The sequence below is a fragment of the Crocuta crocuta genome, unplaced genomic scaffold (assembly GCF_008692635.1).
Source record: "Crocuta crocuta isolate KB4526 unplaced genomic scaffold, BGI_CrCroc_1.0 scaffold6, whole genome shotgun sequence".
Lineage (NCBI taxonomy): Eukaryota > Metazoa > Chordata > Mammalia > Carnivora > Hyaenidae > Crocuta > Crocuta crocuta.
The window spans coordinates 1,341,540-1,365,633 of NW_027531917.1; the positions used below are offsets into that span (position 1 = coordinate 1,341,540).

The window sequence follows — 24,094 nt, forward strand, 5'->3', positions numbered from 1 at the left end:
TGCGTCGGGCTCTGTGTTGACAGCTCAGAGCCTGGAGCCTGTTTCAGATTCTGTGTCTCCCTCTCTCTCTGACCCTCCCCTGCTCATGCTGTCTCTCTCTCTCAGAAATAAATTTTAAAAATTTTTAAGAAAAGATGAGACAAGGTGTTATATGGAAACCAACTTGACAATAAACTATTTGTAAAAAAAAAAAAAAAAGATGAGACAAGAGTAAAGAAGTAAAGAAATCAACTTCAATTCTGTTTCCCTGCCTCAATAATATTCTCTGAAATTCCCTTGACCAACTTAAACATGGAACCAGAAGGGAGTAAAGCATGGGTGCCTATCAAAGGAGCCAAACATCTTCATATATCTTAAATACTTTAGATCATTTAGGAATGGCTTCACAATTGTTAATAGAAATCACTCTGCAAAGTGAATATATTAAAGGATCATCATCAGAATAATGTCTGTAAGTTGCTTCACAAGCAATTTATCCATAGTGATCAAAGCCAGTTGTAAACTGTAGGACTAGGAAAGCTAGGTGGCAATTTGACAAACATAAAAAAGATGTTCCTTTAAACCTGAAATAGACAATAAAAAGAAATGTATTTAAAACACTAAGCTCAATTTGCCCCATTCTGGAGTATGTGATAATTCAGGCTTAGGGATATGGGAGAGATGGGAAGAGATAGGTATTGAGGAAATGCAAATTCTCACAGTGTTTTAATGTGGGATGAGTTTTAGGCACACTGCCCAATGGATCTGAATTCAAAATTTAAATCAAATGTGTTCACAGAGTGGGAAGAATTGCAACTAAGCACTTTAATGACCATATTAGACCTTGTCTCAGTCTGTCTATTCAGCTGAACTCTTATCCTCCATCTTCTCCACAAAGCATATGAGAGAACACAGACAGAACACATCACCCCTACTATTACCACCGAACAGATTTTATGGATTCTCCTTGTACCATGTATCAGCTCTATTCTCTTAGATTCAGAGTCCTGAAGCCTGAACCAACTTTGACTTATCCCTCTAACTTTTCTTCTCCCTCTCTTTCTTCATGTGCATCCAGTTAGTAGCCACATCCTGTACCTTCTGTTCCAGCAACATTCCTTGCAAGAATCTGCAATTTTCTCTCACAACCTTCACCTGGGTTACTATAACACCCAGCTGAGTGTCGCTGTCTTCTGTTCCATCCTCCACATAACTCATAATACACATAACTCAAAAAAAATTATACATTGCAACCACAGAGATCTAGAACCCTATATTTTTAAAAAGCAGGTGATTTCCTTTCCATCTCTCTTACAGCAGAAAGTGGAGCAGCTATTCATTGATTTACAAATGCAAAAACCTTGACTTGCTGGTCAAGAGTCCAGAGTATGACACTGAAAGGTGTACAAATGATGTACATCTCTTAACACCTTGTTAATCTTCAGCCATTCAGTGTTTTTCATATCCATGCAACAATTCGGACAACCTCACGAAAGCCTGCAAACAAGGAGCCAACACAAGATGAGTCATGGTGTAATGATTCAGATAGGAACAAGATGTCTCTGAATGAAAGAAAGCAGTGTGCTTCAACCACAGGAAATCGGAAGCAGGAACCACTAGTAGAGCCAAAAAGCAGTCTTGAAGCAGCACATCTGTCAACCACCCCAAAATTTTCTCAGCTTGAACTGAATTAAACTGGTGGCTGCCCTGTGAATGAAGACTGCAGTGTGTAAGGTATACTGACTTCCTCAATCCCTTAAATACGTTTCCTTTGAAGATATACTTTTTAAACATCTCTTTGGGGAAGGAATTTCCTAAGCAGCTGTTTTGCCATGTGAGAGGACTATCTACACATTGATGGAGGGTCTGTCAATTCAGTTTTTTTTTTTTTAAATAGCTCTTGGCATGTAGTTATGGCAGATTCTGCTAACTTCTAAACAAATATCTATTTCTCTTTTCTTGTCTATTAAAAGAACCCCATGTTAGAGGGCAATATTAAGTCCCCAAATAAAACTTATATTACCCAGCTTTCCCTTCAGTTACTGGTAGCCATGTGACATAGTTCTGGTCAATAAAATGTAAGCTGAAGTCATAGACTGGGGCTTCTAGAAAAGTCCTTAAAAGACTCAGCTAACATATCCCATTTGCTCATTCCCATGTTTCTTTTCTCCTGGCCGGAATATGGATAGAAGAGCTGGAAAAGTAGCTATACTTATTACCTGGCAACCATAAACATAAGACAAGAGAATTATAAAAGCCTTGGCCCTAACAGCCTCAAGCTGTTGAGCCAACCCAGCAACATCTGCCTGTGGGTTTCTTGTTACAGGAGAAGTCATTAGTTAGTTAGTGACTAACATTCATGTGCACTAGTAAATAAACCTAATAAAAAAAAACCAAAGTAAACCAAAATTAAACAAAAACCCCTGATATATTATTCTAAGTGGGGAATAATCAAGGTAACTAATATACTGTCCATGATCTAGCATGTATTTTTCCTTTTGTATACATGATATGTGTATTTGTGTGGTATGTACCCACATCCATAAGTACACCATGTTAACTATCAGATGATGTCATAGGCTGGATGTTGTCCCCTCAAAATTTGTATTTTGAAGCCCTAATTCCCAGTGCGCCACTATTTGGAGATGGAGCCTTTGAGAGGTAATTGAGGTTAAATGAGGTCATGAGGGTGGGTCCTTGTGATGGGACTAATGCTCTTATAATAAAAGACATCAGAGAGCTTCTTCCCTCCCTCTCTCCACACACACACACAAACACACACACACAAAGAAGTCATACTAGCACACAAGGACCTACAAGCTAAAAGAGGCCTCAGAATAACAGGCCTCCAGGACAATAAGAAATAAACTTCTGTTGTTTAAGCCACCCAGTCTATGGTATGTTTGAGTGCCTGAGTTGAGACTGATGATTTGTGCATCCTAAAGAGGATTAGCTACTATTTCCATGGCCTCTCTCCACTCAGCAATTATATCAGCCTAAGTGTAATTAATTTATCCTTCTGAGTCTTTTTGATGTCAATATTTGTATATTAATATGATTAATAGTGGGACAAAACACATCACACTTTAAAATGTTTAATTATACTAAATACCTCAACCCATCCCTTTACAGGAATCAGGCTCCAGATGAATGTGGTTCCTATTTTCTCTGATTAATTTTCTTGAGAAAACCCACTCACGCCACTTTTGCCCTTTATCTCCTCAAAGATTGGGGTGGGGTTAGTTAACTAAACAGTCAATGCCCAAATATGTCCCATGAGTAAAAAAGGAAGGAGATAGGCTGTGAAACCGCCACACTTCCATTTTTGTCTGATCACACAGACTTTTATATATGTTCTAAATATGTTTTTATATGAACTACCAATTTCACAACCTACTAGATATATTTGATAATTTTCATCAATTTAATAACTTAAAGCTACCACATCCTTCCCAAAGTCAACGACTATAATGTGATAACAAGCCCTATTACTTGGAACTCTCCTACCTTAAAATTATTGTCAGCATTTGGTAAACCCTTGGTAACAGCTCAAAACCTCAAGGCCTGAAAGGGACTTTGGAAGCTTACTTATAATGGTTGATGGTTGGTCTATATCTAGGACTCCAGAGCTTTCAAAGTTCCTTCACATATTATAGTGATTTTTATCCTAATTATACATGTGAATAAGATGAAGCTCTAGTCAAGAAATACATGGGTTAGGGAACAGAATTGAGAACTCAGAAGTGGACCCAAAAGTATACAGCCAACTGATCTTTGACAAAGCAGGAAAGAATATCCAATGGAAAAAAGACAGCCTTTTTAACAGATGGTGTTGGGAGAATTGGACAGCAACATGCAGAAGAATGAAACTAGATCATTTTCTCACACCATGCACAAAAATAAACTCAAAATGGATAAAGGACCTGAACGTGAGACAGGAAACTATCAACACCCTAGAGGAGAAAGCAGGAAACAACCTCCTTGACCTCCACCGCNCAGGTGGCTCAGGTTAAGCACTGGAGTTCAGCTCAGGTCATGATTTCACAGTTCGTGGGTTCCAGCCCCCCATGAGGCTCTGTGCTGACAGCTCAGAGCCTGGAGCCTTCTTCAGATTCTATGTCTCCCTCTCTCTCTGTCTCTCCCTTCTTGCACTCTCTCTCTCTCAAAAATAAATAAACATTTTAAAAAAATTTTTTAAAAGAAATACATTGGAAATTGTCTACTTTAGTAATCATAAAATCAATACAAATTAAAATAACAGTAAAACTCCATTTTGCCAGAAACTTAACCAAAAACGTAAATAATAATAAGCAACTTATAGAGGGGCAAGTAAAAGATCCATTTTCATATAGTTATACTGGGAGTGTAAACTGGTACAATTCTTTGGTGGAACTATATGCACCAAGAATTTCAGTATGTTTCTACCCTTAACCTTGTAACCCTACTTGTAAGATTCTTTCTGAAAAGAAACAAAAAGAAACAAAAGGAACAATCTAAATGTGTTTGATAAAGTAGTTTAGTAAACCAGAGGATGGTGAATAGGAATTTAAAAAATGTTTATGCAGATTGCACAACAATATGGAAAAGACCAATAATGTTTAAAAATAAATAAAATTATATATATATATATATACACACATACATATATATATTTCAAAGCCTTAAGTATGGTCTGTACAGAAGTGACTTCTGTCTCAAGAATATAATGTGGGAGGAGGGGAAAAGATTAACTTTAAAGTAGGGAACCCTGGCAAATACTATTTCGTCCAAGTGATCAAGGTCAAGCAGCATGATGATAGATGTACCCTGGATATGATGTGATGAAAATGGCACTTTACTTCTGTGGTCTGCCTCCCAAAACACTATAATGCCAATATACTAATGGGAGGGAAAAAATTCAGGTAAATTCTATAGAAGGACATTCTTCAAAATACCTAACTAGTATTCCTAACAACTGCTAAGATCATCAAAAACAAAGTAAGTCTGAAAAACTCTTTCAGCCAAGAGGAAACTAAGGAAACATAACAACTAAATGGAATGTGACATCCTGTATGTGATCCTGGACAGAAAAAGGATATTTTAAAAAATTAAGGGAATATGAATAAATTATGGGCCTCATAATAATGTAAGATACAGTACTATAAAAATATATTAATATTTGTTCTTTAATTATAACAAATACATCTACTAATGTAAGGTGTTAGTAGTAAGGGAGATTCAGTGTGGGGATTATGGGAACTCTGCTATCTTCCAAACTTTTTTTGTAAATCTAAAATAGTTCTAGGAAAAAGTCTATTTTTAAAAAATTCAACATGTGGTTGAATGATTGCAACTTTATTTTTAAAAGGATAAGAAAAAGGAAAACAACTCTCTTCATTGCTAAATATATAAATAAAGCTACCAACATATAATAGTAACTGTGTTTGATTAGTACCATCAAATAGGTGACTATTTTCCTGTCTCCAGCAATTTTTATATATGTTCCAAATTTTCTTTCATGAAATATTACTAATTTCATAATTCAAAAGTATAAGCCTAGAGACAGTAAATGAAATAACTGATGCTACAGAGTTAGTAGTTAGTAGGAGGCAGAGTTAGATAGGAGTCCAGGATGTCCAAGTCTTAAATCATGAGTTTTCTCCATTATCTTGAACAAATTTATTTGACTCTGAATCTCAGATTCACCCTCTATGAAACCCTCTAGAATATTAGTACTACCTATTTTGTATAGGCATTGTGAGGATTAAATGCAATATTCATAATCACTTAGAGTAAGCCTGGGTAAAGAGTAAATGCTCAATAAAAGCTGCTCTTATTATTGATCATGATGATAATTATGATGATGATGATGATGATGATATGCTCTGAATTGTATAACTGCCCCTAAACTTATTATATCTAGCAATGGAAATGATATTCTGGTACAATTAGTGGTGTTCAGATTTTACAGTTTGTAATAGGTGAAAATTAGCATTACCAAGAATTGTACTTCTCCCCCTGAAAGCAATAATGTACATATGTGAAGTATCTGTCTTTTAGAAAAGACAAAGAGCAAACTAAGGAGTAAAACAAGACTAAAGAGAGCACTAAATGGAACCTAAATGGACAATGATATAAAGATATTATTTATTTACCAAAAGCCTTGAAGGGAATAATTCTACCTTAATAGGACTCAACAAAAATTATTTGGTTTTCATATTAGAAATTTTAAATGATAAGTGGCTAAAAGCCTGGAGTTTTGGAGTCAGACCTCAGTTTGAAGCACAACTTCAACACTGTTGTATTTTATGAGCTCAGACAAATTCTCACCTCTCTGGTAATAATGTTATATGAGGTTTTTTGGAGGATTAAATGAACCCATGCATATAAAGGGCTTAATATGCACAACCCAAAGTGGCATGAATATTATGCATTAAATTTTGAATAACTTGTTAAATTCATGATACTTATAGGGTTTCTGACCACCTGCTATTCCAGCTTTAACTCAGATTGGTGAAAGACAGTGACTATTTGGTCAAGTTCCCCAAGAGGAGCCTCAATGGAATAACCCAGCAAATGTAACCTCATTCAAGAACAGATTCTCAATAACAAAAAGACTCCGGGCACTTGAAATTAAATTAACTGCTCCTGCTGGACTGAGCCAGCTGCAAGGCTAAGGCAATAAATTCTTAATTATTATTATAAACAGAGCATTGTAGAATCAGATTGAATGAAAAAATTCACTCTCTGCTTGTTTAGATGTGTCTAAAAGTTACAGGAAATTGAAAAGCAATACCTCTTATTGAGATAACAAAAGGCAACCAAAACATTATCAATTAAAAATATATTAAAGTTTAACAAGGTGAGTTAACCAAATTGAAAAATGGATTCAATTCAAAGTAATTTAGACAGAGAAAAAGATCAGATTCTAAAGACAATACCTCAACCACAGTTTCCATGTTGCCTTTGTAGATGAAGACAAGTGACCTATGTCTTCAGTTCACTGGCATAAATGGGGCTATCTAGGATTTCCAGCAATATTTATTTGGGGAGTTTTCAAAAGTAATAGTATACCTGAGCTAGAAGCACTGATTATAAAATTGAACTCTCTCCCTGTGTTTAAGGTGTTATGGGTTTTAATCTCATGGAGCAAAAAAGTACACAAAATAAAGGAATGTATCATAAATCACTGGCATCTGTCATAGGCAGTAGCACAATGGTTGTACCCAAACCAAGAGGTCCTGGTTGGTAGAAACAAAAATGGCTTTGCATGTACTCCTCCCTGCCTTAGGGCTCCAAGAGAGATGAGAATTCTCTTTAGTAAATAGGTTCTCACATTTCCAATTATGACACAGGGCACTGATTGTGTAATGGCATCCCTGACATTGAAGTCAGCCTAACTTTGTTTTTGCTTCTAAAGGGCATGTTTGTTGTTTCATCCTAACATAGGACAACACATGCTTGCTTTGAGTTTTACCCTTTGAGTACAGATTATCCACTTTTCTTAAATTTGTAGATTCAAAGAAGGGAAATGGACTTATTATTTAGAATACTTTCAGGTTAAACCTTTGAGTATCTTAATTTGGAAGGTTACTTTAGTATTGAATGGTTTTGTAACCACTTACCAAAAATGGCAAAAAAAAATGTAGGCTCTCCTGATGTTTGTAACAGCATTATCAAAAATAGACAAATTATGGAATTAGCCTAAATGTCCACCAACTAATGAATGGATAAAGATGATGTATTTTGTGTGTGTGTGTATGCATATATGTATATATAATATTTAAATACTATATAAATATAATACATATATAGAATATGTATAATAATATATATTATATCATGGAATATTACTCAACCATCAAATCAACAATAGGGGTGGAGCTAGAGTGAATTATGCTAAGCAAAATAAGTCAGAGAAACACACTGTATGACTTCACTCATATGTGAAACTAAAAAAAAACAAAGCAGATGAACATGGGGGGGGGAAGAGGGAAGCAAACCATAAAAGAGTTAACTATAGAGAACAAACTGAGGGTTGATGTAGGGAGGTGGGTGGGGATTAGGGTCAGTGGGTGATGGGCATTAAAGAGGGCACTTGTTGGGATGAGCACTGGGTGTTGCCTGTAAGTGATGTATCACTAAATACTATTCCTGAAATCACACTACATGTTAACTAACTAGAATTTAAATAAAAATTTGAAAAATAAAAATAAAGTAAGCCTTAAAATTAAGAAAAGTAAAATCTCTATGCTCAAAGAGGAAAATTTAAATTTTCAAGTCTTTGTGGATGTCTTCTTTGCAAGTAACTTGAATTAAGATTTTAAAAAGAAATTTATATGCAGGAATGATACCTAGCAGATCTCTGTGGGAAAGAAATGACTATGCTTACTACAGTTTTGAAACAGATCTTAATGGTATTCTCGGGAGCATAGGAGCGCAAGGAAAATATTGCACTCATCCATTTGCTCTTCATGCCTATATCTGGTCTGCTTTCTAAAGTAAGGTATAAAAGATTAAAATAAATATACATCCTTTTCTGTTGTCACTTCCAATCAAAATTATAAACAGAAGTGTCAGTCACCTTAATGGAAGGAAATATATTCACAGGTGCTTCACAATGGCCCCTGCTCTATAAACAGACTTGATTCTCCAGGCAATCTAACCTCACATGAGGAAGGGCCAACTACATAATTTGTGGGGCTGAGGCAAAATGAAAATGAGGGACCAGGCCCCTTTTTCAAAAATTACTAAGAAACTTCATCATGGAGACAGCAGAGCATCAACAAGCATGAAGCCCTACTGAGCCCAGGCCTATGTTATTGCTCAGTTCACATGCCCATCAAGCGAGGCCTGGGCCACATTTATCTTGTCAAAATTATCTGTGTTATGCTACTAACTATCCAAATAATGTGACTGTGTGCTTACTATATAGGAAAGCTAGGGCGCTGTGCTTAAACTTTGAAAGCCCTTAGCCAGAGGATATGGATATTGTGTCATGTCCAATATCAAAATCCAGACACTTTAAAGCCAACAAAGTTAAGAGAGGGATCTACATCAGAACATAGAGGGAAGATGCCACCACACCCCACAATCTTTCTCCATGCCCGCATTTTTGCCAAGGACTCTTACATATCAATCCTCTTTGCAAAGTCACTCTACAACCTTACTGTGTATTTGTATCCAGATGCAAGAAATGCTTTACACTCTACCTACGTGCAAATAGTCTTATCAGCCCAAAAGCTGTAGGATAATTTCTCACATTGACGGTGTTGATCACTCTCTCTTCAGTGAAAGAATATCCAGTCTTCTTGGATTTTAACAAAAAGAGGGAAAGGTCTTCATTTTTTTGTTTGTTCTTGTTTTTGTTTTTGTTTGTTTTACAGTTGATAAGACTATAAGGAACTGCACAGTAATAAAATAATCTTAGTGAATGTATCAGCTAGGAGATATTGGCTAGTCAAATTACTACTGGAAAGTAATTCCATACAAAGACAAAAAAATGCATAATGTTGAATTAAAATGAGATAAACATGGAAAGATGAAGAACACTGTCTCCAAGCATAAAATCAATGAGAAACCTGGAGAAAACACTGAGCACCCATAGTTTGGGGACATGGCTTGAGGAAGCTGTGGAAAACTAAAGTAGAAAGAGTTGTTTTGTCATAAGCCTATGACAAATCTCAACTTAACGGAGGACCATGGGGGAGAAGAAGGGGAAAAATAGTTGGGGAAGGGAGGGAGGCAAATCATGAGACTCTCTTGAATGCTGAGAACAAACTGAGGACTGATGAGGGTGGGGGAGAGGGGTAGGGGGGTAATGGGCATGGAGAAGGGCCCTTGTGGGGATGAGCACTGAGTGTTATATGGAAACCAACTTGACAATAAACTATTTTTTTAAAAAAAGGACAGAATCTTAAAACATAAATGGTTCTTGGACAATTTAAAGATGATTAACCGGAATCATAAAAAGAGAAGTGCAAATCAAAACTGCATTGAGACACTTTAAAGCCAACAAAGTTAAGAGAGGAATCTACATCAGGATGTAGAGGGCATAAATCCAAGAGTTTAACGGTGAATTCTGAGGTTTTCTTTTTTTTAAAAAAAAGGTTTGTTTTTTTTTTTTACATTAAATCAACATGTCCAAAGTAGGGCTGGTGAGCGGCAAAGCAAGGGTCACCATATTCCTTTTGCCTATGATGATATCAGTTCTAGTAGCTGAACAGAGTGAGGAATAGGGACAATAGATTCTGTGTAGCCTCTGGAAATTTCACCACCTTCTTCTTTTCTATATACATGTTTGGAGGAGAACCTTGCTAGGGATGTGAAGCAATATCCATTCTCTCAGATACTGTTCAGTCGATAGCCCTTCTGGAATAAGTTATATACTTCCCTCCATCAGAAGAAATGAACCAGGACAGGGAGAAATTGAGGTAGTGGGAACTTAGCCTAATTCAACAAGGGCCATTCATGGATAACTCCTATTTACCAGATTTGTGCCAAAGCAGTTATCAGAGTGTCTAAGGGCTGTTCTGAAAGACTTGTTTAAGAAAGATGGGGATCCACAGACAATATAGTTAATCCTTTAGCTATTGTGTACTACCTGCATCTGTCAATGTTTGAAGGGGTGGGGGGGCAGACTAGTAATAAGTACATGAGATTATTTTAAGGGTGCTATAAAGAAAATAAAGAGGACGCTGTTTTAGGCCAGATGGGGTCTAAATTGCAATAACAAACAATCCCAAATATCTCAGTGTCATAAGGGGACAAGTTGGAGTCTATTCCTTATGTATGTCCCTCTACACAACACATCAGTGGAGTTCTCCTCCATGTCATTCTCATATCTGGAGAGCACCAAGGCTGATGAGACTGCATAATCACATCACTTTCATCTATGCCCTAATGGCCAAAACTTTGCCAGAGTCCTGCCCAATTGCAAGGGTGTCAGGGAAGCATCATCTTCCCATGCATCCCACCAGAAAGGAGAGCCATGGATGAGCACACAAGATGGTTCGGGGTACAAAGACCAATTAGGGTGGTCTAGTAAAGACTTTCTAAGGGGATGATATTTGAGCTGAGACCTGAATGATGAGAATGAAGCCACCAAATAAATAACATCAGGAGAGGCATTTCAGACAGAGGAAATGGCAAAGCCTTAAGGATCATTATAAAAGATTTGTTTCATCCAACTGAGGTACACTAATCTGTTCTCTTTTTAACAAAAGTGGAAAGCCACCCTTATACCACACTGAAAATAAAAATTCACATTTTGCTTTTCAGACTTCTCTGTTTCTCAAACTAAGCTGGGCCTTTACCTTTTTCATATTCACCTCAGGTTCACCTTTCTATAAGCACTTGAAATACCACAGAATATCATGATAGGTTTTACAGTGTTTCCTGGAAATTTTTACCTCAGTTCTGCATTTTCTCAGGCCTCACTTCACATTCTTGATCAACACCCAGATATGTACTTTTAGCTGCTGACAGAACACACATTCTCTGAAAAGGAAAGAAACAAGGAAGTTACCATTATAAAAAAAAAACAAACCACTTTGTTTTCTTGTCAGAGAAAATAGCTCAGCCGCTATTAGAATCTAATATTTTTAGAACCAAACAAAACATAGAACGTTTTTACTCTCTAAAGAAAATATCTAGATAGAATGGATTGGAAGACAGTGGCAGAAGAGGAGGACCTAGGCTTGCGTCATATCATGAATACAACTATAACTATCAAATCATCCTAAATATCCCAGAAACTAACCTCAAGACTGGCAGAACTAACTCCACTACTAAAAGTAAAGAAGAGGACACATGGAAGAAGGGAAGAAGGGCAGAGACGCAGCTTGAGACAAAAACAGATCTTGGGCAGCACATTGTGGAGGGAGCAGAGGTCACAGAGAAGGGTGAGAGGCAGACTAGCACACAGGGGAGCCCAAATGGAGAAAATGGATCCCCATAACAATTGGCTTAGAAAGCAAGAGTGGCTAAATCTCATGAGTTCTTGCAAAGAGTAGGGCTCAAAGCCTGGAGTTCTAAATGTCAGCATGCTTGACTCTGGGAAAGCCCTTAGGACAATGGGATTGCTCTTGAAGAGAAAGTAGGCAAACAGCTCAGGAACATACAGCATGGAAACAGCAATCTGAAGGGTGCCTAGAGCACATGGTGGAGAGGATATTTGCTTCTCTCAGAGAATGTCCCAGACAGACAGCATTCACAGAGAGACACCTCCAGGAACAAAGTAATTGACCCATGCCTTTTCTCTCCCCAGCACCTCAGCATAAGCAGAGGACATCTGCAGGAACCAGCATAACATGGACTTTTGCTACCTAACTTGTTTACACCAAACTCTGTTACCATGCTCTGGTGGAACTGCCACCAGAAAGACAGAAAGACTATGTACCAACAAATTGGACAACCTAGAAGAAATGGATAAATTCCTAAAAACATAAACTACAAAAACTGAAACATGAAGAAATAACTCCCAACAAACAAAAGTCCAGGACCAGTTGGGTTCATAGTAGAATTCCACCAAACATTTAAAGAAGATTGATACCTATCCTTCTCAAACTATTCAAAAAAAATAAGAAGAAGGAAATCTTACAAATTCATTCTACAAGGTTAGCATTANTTCCCAGTCTCACTTGCCCCAGTCCCAGTGTGGCAAGTCATCTCCCCAAGAAAATCAGCCCAAACATCTACTCACACATGCCTCACAATGCAGGAGATTTGCAGAGCCTCGGTTCCAGCAAAGGTGGCAATAGGTTTCATTTCACAAACCAAATAGAGCACACCTATATAAAGAGCACCACATTCAGGCCTGGGGCCAAACACTGTCCATATCAGGCAAAGAGAAGCTTGGCAGACAGCTGGCCTGAAGGACAAAGTGAACAGGATAAAACAGCAGAGCACACACAGCATACACTGGAGACACTTATGGAAGCACCAGGCCCTGGGAAACAGGGAATACCACACAGTACAAAACTGCAAAATCTCTTCTTCATAGTCATTATCCTCAAGAAAAGGAGGTATAGCTGCCTTTCCTAACACACAGAAGAGCAAGCACAAGACTTAGACAAAATGAGAAGACAGAGGAATTTGTCCCAAATGAAAGAAGAGGACAAGGTCACAGCCAAAGATCTAAGTGAAACAGATATAAGTAACATTCCCGATAGAAAATCTAAAGCAATGATCAGGAGAATACTCACTGGACTTGAGAAGAGCGTGGAGGACATCAGTGAGACCCTTAACAAAGAGATAAGGAATTATATAGCAGAGATAAATGGCTCAATAAATGAAATGAGAAACACAGTTGATGGAAGGAACAGCAGGATGGAAGAAGCAGAGGAACGAATTAGTGACCTAGAAGATAGAGTAATGGAAAGTAATCAAGCTGAACAAAAGATATAAAAAAGAATTATGCAAAATGAGAATAGACTTAGGGAACTCAAGGACTCCATCAAATGTAACAACATGCATATTATAGGAGTTCCAGAAGAAAGAGAGAGAGAAAAGGGGGGGTGTGTGGAGATTTATTTCAAGAAGTAAAAGCTGAAAATTTCCCTAATCTGGGAAAGGAAACAGACATCCAGATCCAGGAGGCATGGAGAACGCCATCAAAATTAACAAAAGCAAATCCACACAAAGACATATTGTATTTAAAATGGCAAAATATAGTGATAAAGAAAAAAAATTTAAAGCAGCAAGACAAAAGTAGCTTACAAGAGAAACCGCATAAGTTTAGCAGGGGATTTTTCAACAGAAACTTTGCAAGCCAAAGGGGAATTGTATGATATATTCAAAGTACTGAGTGGCAAAAAAAAATCTGCAGCCAAAACTATTTTATCCAGCAAGGTTATCATTCAGAAAAGAGATACAGAGCTCCCCAGACAAAAACTAAATGAGTTTATGATCACTAAACCAGCCCTGCAAGAAATATGAAAAGGGATTCTTTGAGTGGAAAAGACAGATAAAAAGTGACAGCATAAAAGTAGGAAACACAACAGCAGTAAAAAATGAGTATTTCTGCAAAAAAAAAATAGAAAGAGTACTCACAAAATAAAAGGATATAAAATATAACTACATATACCTAAAATGTAGGAAGGAAAAGAGTAAAGAATGGGTTCAAACTTAAATGACCATCAACTTATTATAGCTGCTATATGCAGAAGAGATTATATACAAACCTAATGGTAACCATGTAACAAAAACCTATAATAAATATGTAAAGAATAAAGAAAAAGAAATCCAAATATATCTCTAAAGAAAATCAGAAAAACATGAAAAATGATCAGAGAAAACAAGAAAGGATCAGAGAAAATCTTCAGAAATAACCACAAAACAGACAATAAAATGACAACAAATACATGTCTACCAATAATTAATTTCAATGTAAATGAACTAAACATTCCAATCAAAAAACATAGGTTGAAAGAATGGATAAAAATATAAGATCCAGGGGCGCCTGGGTGGCTTAGTCGGTTAAGCGTCCGACTTTCGCTTAGGTCATGATCTCGCGGTNGTAACAAGAGATAAAGGACACTATATAATAATAAAGAGGACAATCCAAAAAGATATACCAACTGTAAATTTTTATGCACCCAACATAGAAGCATCCAAATACATTAAACAGTTAAAAACAAAATAAAAGAACTAATTGATAATAACACTATAATAGAAGACTAGAATACCCCATTTACATCAATGGAAAGATCATCAACAATGAAACAATGACTTCAAATGGTGCACTAGAACAGATGGATTTAACAGATATTCAGAACATTTTATCCTAAAATGGCAGAATATACATTCTTTTCAAGTACATATGGAACATTCTCCAGAATAGATCACAAATTATCCCACAAAACAAATCTCAACATATTTAAGAATATTGAAGCCATATTATGCATTTTTTCTGACACATTGGTATGAAACTAGACATCAACCACAAGAAAAAAGCTGGAAAGACCACAAATACATGCAGGTTAAACAACATGCTACTCGGGGCACCTGGGAGGCTCAGTCGGTTAAGCGTCCAGCTTCAGCTCAGGTCATGATCTCACGGTTCATGGGTTCAAGCCACACCTTGGGCTCTGTACTGACAGCTAGCTCAGAGCCTGTAGCCTGCTTCAGATTCTGTGTCTCCCTCTCTCTCTGACCCTCCCCTGCTCATGCACTCTCTCTCTGTCTCTCTCTCTCTCAAAAATAAATAAAAAACATTAAATTTTTTAAAAAAAAACATGCTACTAAACAATAAATGGGTCAACAAGGAAATAAAAAAGTACATGGAAACAAATGAAAATGAAAACAATGGTCCAAAACTTTTGGGTTGCAGCAAAAGTGGTTCTAAGATGTAAGTTTATAGAAATACAGGCTTACCTCAAAAGAAAAATCTCAAATAAATAACCTAACCTTTCACCTAAAGAAGCTAAAAACGAATAACTAATGAAGTCTAAAGCCAGCAGAAGGAAAGAAAGAATAAAGATTAGAGCAGAAATAAATGATGTGGAAACTAAAAAAACCAAACAAACAATAGAACAAATCAATGAAACCATAACCTAGTTCTTTGGAAAAAAGTCAATATAATTGATAAACCTCTAGACAGATTTATGAAGAAAAGCAGAGAAGTCAGATACATAAAATCACAAATAAGAGAGGAGAAATAACAACCAAAACCACAGAAATACAAACAATTATAAAAGAACATTATGAAAGACTATGTACCAACAAATTGGACAACCTAGAAGAAATGGATAAATTCCTAAAAACATAAACTACAAAAACTGAAACATGAAGAAATAACTCCCAACAAACAAAAGTCCAGGACCAGTTGGGTTCATAGTAGAATTCCACCAAACATTTAAAGAAGATTGATACCTATCCTTCTCAAACTATTCAAAAAAAATAAGAAGAAGGAAATCTTACAAATTCATTCTACAAGGTTAGCATTACCCTGATACCAAAACCACATAAAGATACCATAAAAAAAAAAAAGAGAATTGCAGGTCAATATCTCTAATGAACATATATGTATATATGTAAAAATCCTCAACAAAATAATAGCAAACCTAATCCCAAAATACATTTGAAAAATCATTCACCATAATTAACTGGGATTTATATCTGTATTGGCAAGGGTAATTTAATATTCACAAGTAAATCAACATGATACATCACATCAATAAGAGAAGGGATAAGGACCATATCGCCATTTCAATAGATGCAGAAAATACATTTGACAAAGTACAAAATCCATTTATGATAAAAGACTCTAAACAAAATAGGTTTAGAGGCACTATAACTTAACACAATAAAAACATTAGATGAAAACCCACAGCTAACATCATCTCTTACAGAGTTTTAAAATGATGGCCTTTCCCCTTAGGTCAGGAACAAGACCAATGATGTCCACTGTCACCACTTCTATTTAACATAATAGTAAAAGCTCTCGCCACATCTATGAGACAACAAAAAGGAGTAAAAGGCATCCAAATTGGAAATGAAAAAGTAAAATGTTCACTATTTGTAATATGGCATGGCACTACATATAGAAAACCCAGAAGACTCCACCCAAATACTGCTAGAACTGATAAACAAATTCAGTAAAGTTGCAGCATACAAAATCAATGTACAGAAATCTGTTGCATTTCTATACACTAACAATGAAGCCGCAGAAAGAGAAAATAAGAAAGCAATCTCATTCATAATTTCACTAAAAATGTAAGATACCTAGGAATAACCTAACCAAACCTGTACTCTAAAAACTATAAAACATTGAGAAAAGAACTGAAGATGACACAAAGAAATGCAAAGACATATATGCTCATGGACTGGAAGACCAAATATTGTTAAAATATCTGTACTACACAAAGAAATCTACATATTTAATGCAATCCCTATCAAAATACCAAGAGCATTTTTCATAGAACTAGAACAAACAATCCTAAAATTTGTATGGAACCATAAAAAACCCTGAATATCCAAAGCAATCTTGAAAAAGAAAAGCAAAGCTGAAGGCATCACAATTCCAGACTTCAAGTTATATTATAAAGCTACAGTAATCAAAACAGTATGCTCCTGGCACAAAAATAGACACAAAGATCAATAGAACAAAATAGAAAACCCATAAAAACTCACAGCTATATGGTCAATTAATCTTTCACAAAGAAGGAAAGAACATGCAATGGGAAAAGGACAGTCTCTTCAACAGTAGTGTTGAGAATGTTGGACAGCAACATAGAAAGAAAGAGAGAGAGAGAGAGGAAGGAAGGAAGGAAGGAAGGAAGGAAGGAAGGAGCCAGACCACTTTATTATACCACACACAAATATAAATTCAAAATTCATTAAAGCCCTAAATGTGAGACCTAAGACATAAAAATCCTAGAAGAGAACAGAGGCAGTAACCTGACATCTGCAATAGCAAATTTTTCTAGATATGCCTCCTGAGGCAATGGAAACAAAAGCAAAAATAAGCCACTGGGACTATATCAAATAAAAAGCTTCTGCACAGCAAAGAAAACAATCAACTAAACTAAAAGGCAACCTACTGAATGGGAGAAGATATTTGCAAATGACATATCCAATAAAGGGTTAGTATCCAAAATATATAGGGAGCTTATACAACTCAACACCCAAAAAAACAAATAACCCAATTAAAATGGACAGAAGACCTGAACAGATATTTCTTCAAAGAAGACATCCATACAGCCAACGGACACATGAGCAGATCAGATCAACATCACTCATCATCAGAGAAATGCAAATCAAAACTACAATGAGATACCACCTCACACCTATCAGAATGGCTGAAACAAAAACACAAGAAACAGCAGGTGTTGTCAAGGATCTGGAGAAAGGGGAACACTCTTGCACTATTGCTGGGAATGAACACTGGTGCAGCCACTGTGGAAAATCATATGAGGTTCCTCAAACACTTAAAAATAGATCTACCCTATAATTCAGCAATCACACTACTATTTATCCAAAATATACAAAAGCACTTATTGAACAGGATATATGCACCCCAATGTTTATAGAAGCATTTACAATAGCCAAATATGGACGCACCCTAATTGTCCATTGATTGATGAATGGATAAAGAAGATGTGGTAGATATATACAATGGAATATTATTTATCCATAAAAGGAATAAAACCTTGCCATTTGCAATGACATGGAGGGAGTTAGAGAGTATAACGCTAAAGGAAGTCAAAGAAAGATAAATTCCACATGATTTCACTCGTGTGGAATTTAAGAAACAAAACAAATGAACAAAGCGAGGGTAGGAAAGAGAGAGAGAGAGAGAAATTAAGAAAGAGACTTTTAATTATAGAGAACAAACTGATGGTTACCAGAGGGGAGGAGGGAGGGGGGAAGAATGAAATAGGTGATGGGGATTAAGGAGCACACTTGTCATGAGGAGCACCGGGTGATATATGCAATTGTTGAACCACTATATTGTACACCTGAAACTAATATTACACTGTATGGTAACTGGAATTAAAATAAAAACTTAAAAGATAAAAGGAGATTATCTAGATTGATTGATATTCTGGAGTTTTCAGTTTCTAGGGTAGCTTTCCAAAGGAGTCTTCAGGTCTTTATCTTTCACACCCACCATGTGTATTTAAGGAGAACCTCTTCAAATTCAAAACATTGTTCCCTGCTTTCCAATAATACTAAACAATAAATTAATAAACATAAAAAATAAACAATGAAAGAATGTCCTCAAGCCTCAGGCTCCTCATCTATAGAATAGGCATGATTAGCAATAGAGCAAAGCCAAACTCTGAGATGACAGAGCTGCTGCTGTGTAGGCTGCCCTCCTTCCACTTCTGGTCATGTTGGCTACCTCATGAAGGTACCAGGCATTTTCTCAGCAGTCCAGGGGAGAACGGGATTTGACCCAATGGCCTGTACAACAAGAGGTTTTCCAGGCTGCTTCATGAAGGCCACTGACATAAATAATCAGTGACTATTGTCACCTGATTAGATTATACGGCTACACAGCAGTATTTTTGTTCAGCTAAGTCTGCTAGGATGTCTCTGATATCTGTCCTGTAGCATAAACATTAAATGTGCAAACTTGGGCATCAGGTAGCCTGATATCCAAACACAGCTCATCCAGTTACTAGCTGTTATTCAATCTCTCTATGCTTCTTTTTCCCTTGTTTGAAAAGGAGTTTAATAAGACTTGTTTCATCAGGTTATTATGACACATTTTAGGTAAATCTCTCAACACAATATGTGATCCATGGTAAGTCTCAGTAAACATTAACCTTCATCATTATCATCAAACTTGAAGAGTGTAAAGTCACTTCTTAAAAACCTCTCATGTGATTTGAAGATGCCCATTATTTAACTTCTAGCTATCAGACTTAAACATGTAGGAATATTTTGTTTAAATGTTTATTTATTTAGAGAGAGAGAGCGGGGGAGGGGCAGAGAGAGAGGGAGAGAGAGAATCCCCCAAGTAGGCTTCACACTGTCAGTGCAGAGCCCACTGTGGGGCTCCACTTCACAAACTGTGAGATCATGACCTGAGCCAAAGTCAAGAGGTGGATGTTTAACCGACTGAACCACCCAAGTGCCTCTGTGTGAATCATTCTAAAGAAGAAAAGCTAAAATTTCCCTAGACACTCTGTCTTCACTATGAGGAATTTCTTCCTCAGATACACTTTTTCAGTTTTTGCCCCTCTCCTTCTGTTTATCCATTTGTTTGTGTTTCCCTTCTGAAATTAAGATGGAGAATCTCTTTCATGCCACCAGCCCTTTATGTCTGAAATTTGTCATTGAACAACTCTAAGCCTCTTTTCTACTAATTCCAGCATTGTATAAGGCTTGAAAACTCAAGTCAGGTTCTAGGTTCAAGATAATTCTACCTCATGTTATTATGAAAATTAAATAATATATTACAAAAGTATGTGTAAACAGTAAGCTTCTATTCAAATGTCAGCCATTATTATATTTATTGCTTCCTTGTATTCCTCAAATATTATAAAACATTGTCACCCAAACTATAAAAGTAACTGGGTTAACTAGTTTAACATGTTTTAAATGAGGCCAATTGTGGGTTGTACTCTGTTCTCCTCTTTCCAACATCACAAGAACTGCCTTTGGAACAAGTCATAGAAACTAGAAAATGAGCAAACAGCTATCAATGACAGCTAAAGAGCAAAAGAGCAGAATTTACTTCCAGTCATACTACATCCATAAGAATATTTAAGTCCATGACAGACAGATGCCAACATGACTCCTCTGGTTCAGCAGACAATAATCTCCTGAGTAGTAGCTTGTTCAGCTACAATCAATTCTAAAAACCCACAATGGGGTGCAAAAAAAAATTAACCTGCTTTTACCTGAATTGCTCACATAAATTTTTTTATCAAAAATAGTGTTTTTCTATGTAAAGCCCAAAATTATTAGTAATCCTTCAGTATGCTCCATCTGATATAGTGGTAGATACTCAATGAGTGGCATAGAGAGAAAAGGAGAGACATAGTATCTGAGCCTGTGTGGCTGCTCTCTTTTTTCTTTTATTGCAAATACCCTAGTTTAGGCTTCTGTCACAACAAGAGTGGGTTAATAGAAAAGTCTAACCAGATTTCATGTCTATACGTAAAATGCTAGCACAAAACACATATTCCATTCATGTTAATTCCTTCCCTCACACAACACCATCAATTTGCATATTCATTTGCTGAAACACTATATTTTGCTATCAGTTCACTCTCCTTACCTTCAAAACAGTCACTATACCAAAAGTATATTTTATGTACTTTTATATATGTACATATAACCAATTTATATTAAATAAATATTTTGAAAATCTAAAAACTGAAATTCTAAAAATTGAAAAGCATATCAGCTCTTTGGAAGAATAATGTTTGCTGCTTCGATTAATTTGAAAAAGTTACATAGAGAAAAAATAAAACAGTTGATATGTATAATAAAATAATCTAAAAATAAAAATAGACTCCAACATTTTCAACAAATATTATTAACAGAGGGTTCCCATATATAGCATATATAAAGATCACACAAAGTGATGAGAGAAGCCTTCAATATTTCAGTTGATGAATTGTCAAGATAATTCATATGAGAAGAAAAATTATTTATAAATAATAAATTTTTAAAGCAGCTAGTAATAAAAATTAAACAAAGAAGCTGGTAGAAAATTGATGGGGTACAGGTTTGCAAATTCCTACCTCAACTCATATATTGGTCACCTACCAGCCATAAAATCCCTTGCAGAGTGTTTACATTTCTCAATTTCAGTTCCTTCATCATATTGCGTAATCACCTCACATGGTTGCTTAAAGGATTAAATAAAATAATCTCGGCAAAGACCTAATAAAATACCTAGCACAAAGTAAGTACTTGATAGATGTTTGTCAGTATGACTATTGTTACCATAGTTACTACTACAAAATAAGTAAGATGCGAACAATGCTTAAAATGATCTTGTTCAGTGTTGCCAAGGAAGTGGTGAACAAGTGTACCCATTCATTAATAGTGTCTTTTTAAATCAGTCAAACTTTTGCCAAGTACAAATTATAAAAATGTTCATATGTACTCTACGAATGTATCCTAGGATACTACAATGAGGAAAAGTTTGAATTATTCATCAGGGCATTTTTTATAAAGTTAAACCAACAGCATAAATATTTGACATATTTAAAATGTGTATTACACACTCAGACACCAGTGGAAGATTATGTAGCAACTTACGACATGGTTGAAAAAATGCTGAATGGGATAAAAGTAAATGGTTGTGTATGTGGTACGATTTCAACTATGTAAAAATGTCCTTAGCTATTAAGAGAAAGGGATGGTCCCAGTAGACACTGGTAAAGGAGTTGGGGAAATAGCTAAGTGTAGGGAAGGGGCCAAACCAGGTGTAGCTTTCAGGTGAAGTCTCTCACAAGCAGGATCAGCCTGATCCTGTGAGGGGAATTCAGAAGCTCACTGAGTTGGAGGTCACTGAGAGGAATGACTGCTGTTTGATCCACAAGCTAGACCAGGCTCCTCATCCGCTATATTCTTCCTACTGTCCCCACAGTGCAGGGCTGTTTCAAGAACACAGCCTTGAGAGAGCAATGTGTTGTGGAAACTGCCTCGACTATACATGTGACTGAATTCAGGTAAGGCCACTCTATAAACTTTGAAGATTCTAGAGTGCAGATGCAGAGATCTACTCGTCTTGCAGCAGTCCAAGACAAACTTCCTAAGTTCCCTTGCTTACTAAACCTGCCACCTATCAAAATGGAATGGCATGCCTTTCTTTGGTCCCTCCTTGTCCCTTGTGTACAAAAGCTAATTTATGAAACAACACAAATTACACTTCAGTTTTTCCGACTCAAGAGTGCTGAGATTTCATATTCTGGCATCAGTCATTAGCTAATAGCTACCTAAGGAGTGGAGAGTGTGAGAGAGAACTCCCAGGCATTCCAGACACCCTGCAATTGTGGGAAAGTTCCTCCCAAGGCTCCAAGGTAGTCCTCTGAAGAGAATGGCAGGTGAATGCAGGTGCATACAACACACACACACACACACACACACACACACAGTGCTAACTATGTAGAAGTGATGGCTATATTAATTAACTCTCCTGTAGTAATCTTTTTACAATGTATACATACATCAAAACACCAAGGTATACACCTTAAATATATACAATTTTTATATGTCAAAGATGTCTCAATAAAACTGCTAAAAGAAAAATATTTAAGAAAAAGCTCAGAAAAGCTAGAAGAGTAGTGAACAGTCATAAAAGGGACCAAAGGGAATCTGGGTAGATAATTAACAGAATCCATGTATTGAATGCTTTTATCCTTTTCAATTTTGTTTCAATTATATGTTTGAACCATACATAAATACAAAAAGAAAACACTTCCAGCAGCACCGACTGCTACAAGGTAAATCCAGATTTGTCAGTACAATAATCAATGTCTAATATAATCCACCTTACTTTTTGGGATTTGTAGTTACCAACGTGAGGGACTCCTTTGTAGACACTACCTCTCTACCCATCTGCCACTAGATATCCTTACACACACACTCCACTACCAAGCCCTCCTCAAAAGCCGCTGTGGGCCTAGGACCACCCAGCCTTGAAGATTCCACTCACCAACCACACCTTCTCTCCCTTTCCTCCCTTGAGGCTCAGAGGAAGTTAAGATTTAGACATGTTTTACGTCTCAAAGGATGCAGAATGTGAGGTCTCTGAACTTGACTTGTATTCTGCAATCAAATTCAAGCTTCAATATTTGCATCTTAAAATAAGTTATGATTTGGGGTTATAAGTGATATTTTAGCCAGCTGTATAGAAAACAATAAGATTCAGAAAGCAACCTAGGAACCAAACTGCAGTGTAGAACAGCACTTCTATGAGAAATTGCTAAATGTCATTCCTTTAAGAAATATCTTTAAGAAATGCCACATTCACTTATTCATATTCATATTTGATTCATACGTAGAAATTTTAAAGAAATTTTTAAGTAATTTGATATATTTAAGTAGCCTCAAAAACATGTGAAAATTATTTGACCCTACATAATTCAAAGGTAGAAAAGTACTTTGTGTAAAGTGCAACATTCTTTATAAGAACAAAAACGAAAGAAAATATTAGGATTATATCTTAGTGGCTTCTCTGTTCATTCAAAATTCAACTACACACATATAATAAGTGACTATTACATACCAAGCATGGTCCTGGGATCTGGGAACACAACAATGAGTATGATTTGGTGCCTAACCATCATAGCATTTACATCCAGGCAGAGGGACAAAGCAACAGAGCAACATAGTAAATACAAATGGGACCACTGTGTGCGTGATGGAGGCATTAGCAAGCTTCCTCCTGTTTTACATTTGGTGATACTCTACAGAGCCTTGCTCCAGTAGCTATTCCAAAGATATTGATAACTTAACTGATTGAAATTAAAATAAACTAAATAAATGCATCTATATAACTGAACAAATGACTCAGCTAGAATCTCCCAAATACCCGGTCATGTCAATTAACTTAATGGATAGCAGTTGATTTTACCTCTAGTAACAAAATATGACAAAAACAGCTGGCAAGGAAAATGTCAGTGTCTTGAGGGACAGGGATATTTTTAAACTTATACTCTTCATG

The 24,094-nt window shown here is 36.3% G+C and overlaps 1 protein-coding gene across 9 annotated transcripts in view; it reads right to left on the reverse strand.

The window, feature by feature from the left end:
* ZPLD1 (zona pellucida like domain containing 1) overlaps positions 1 to 11,454 on the reverse strand; it is a 335,829-nt gene extending 324,375 nt beyond the window's left edge. For all 9 annotated transcript variants that reach the window (XM_077774868.1, XM_077774866.1, XM_077774861.1 and 6 more), the window contains exon 1: positions 11,370 to 11,454. The gene's annotated coding sequence lies outside the window, so the exon portion shown is untranslated. The remainder of the gene's footprint in view (positions 1 to 11,369) is intronic.
* Between the last annotated feature and the right edge of the window lie 12,640 nt (positions 11,455 to 24,094).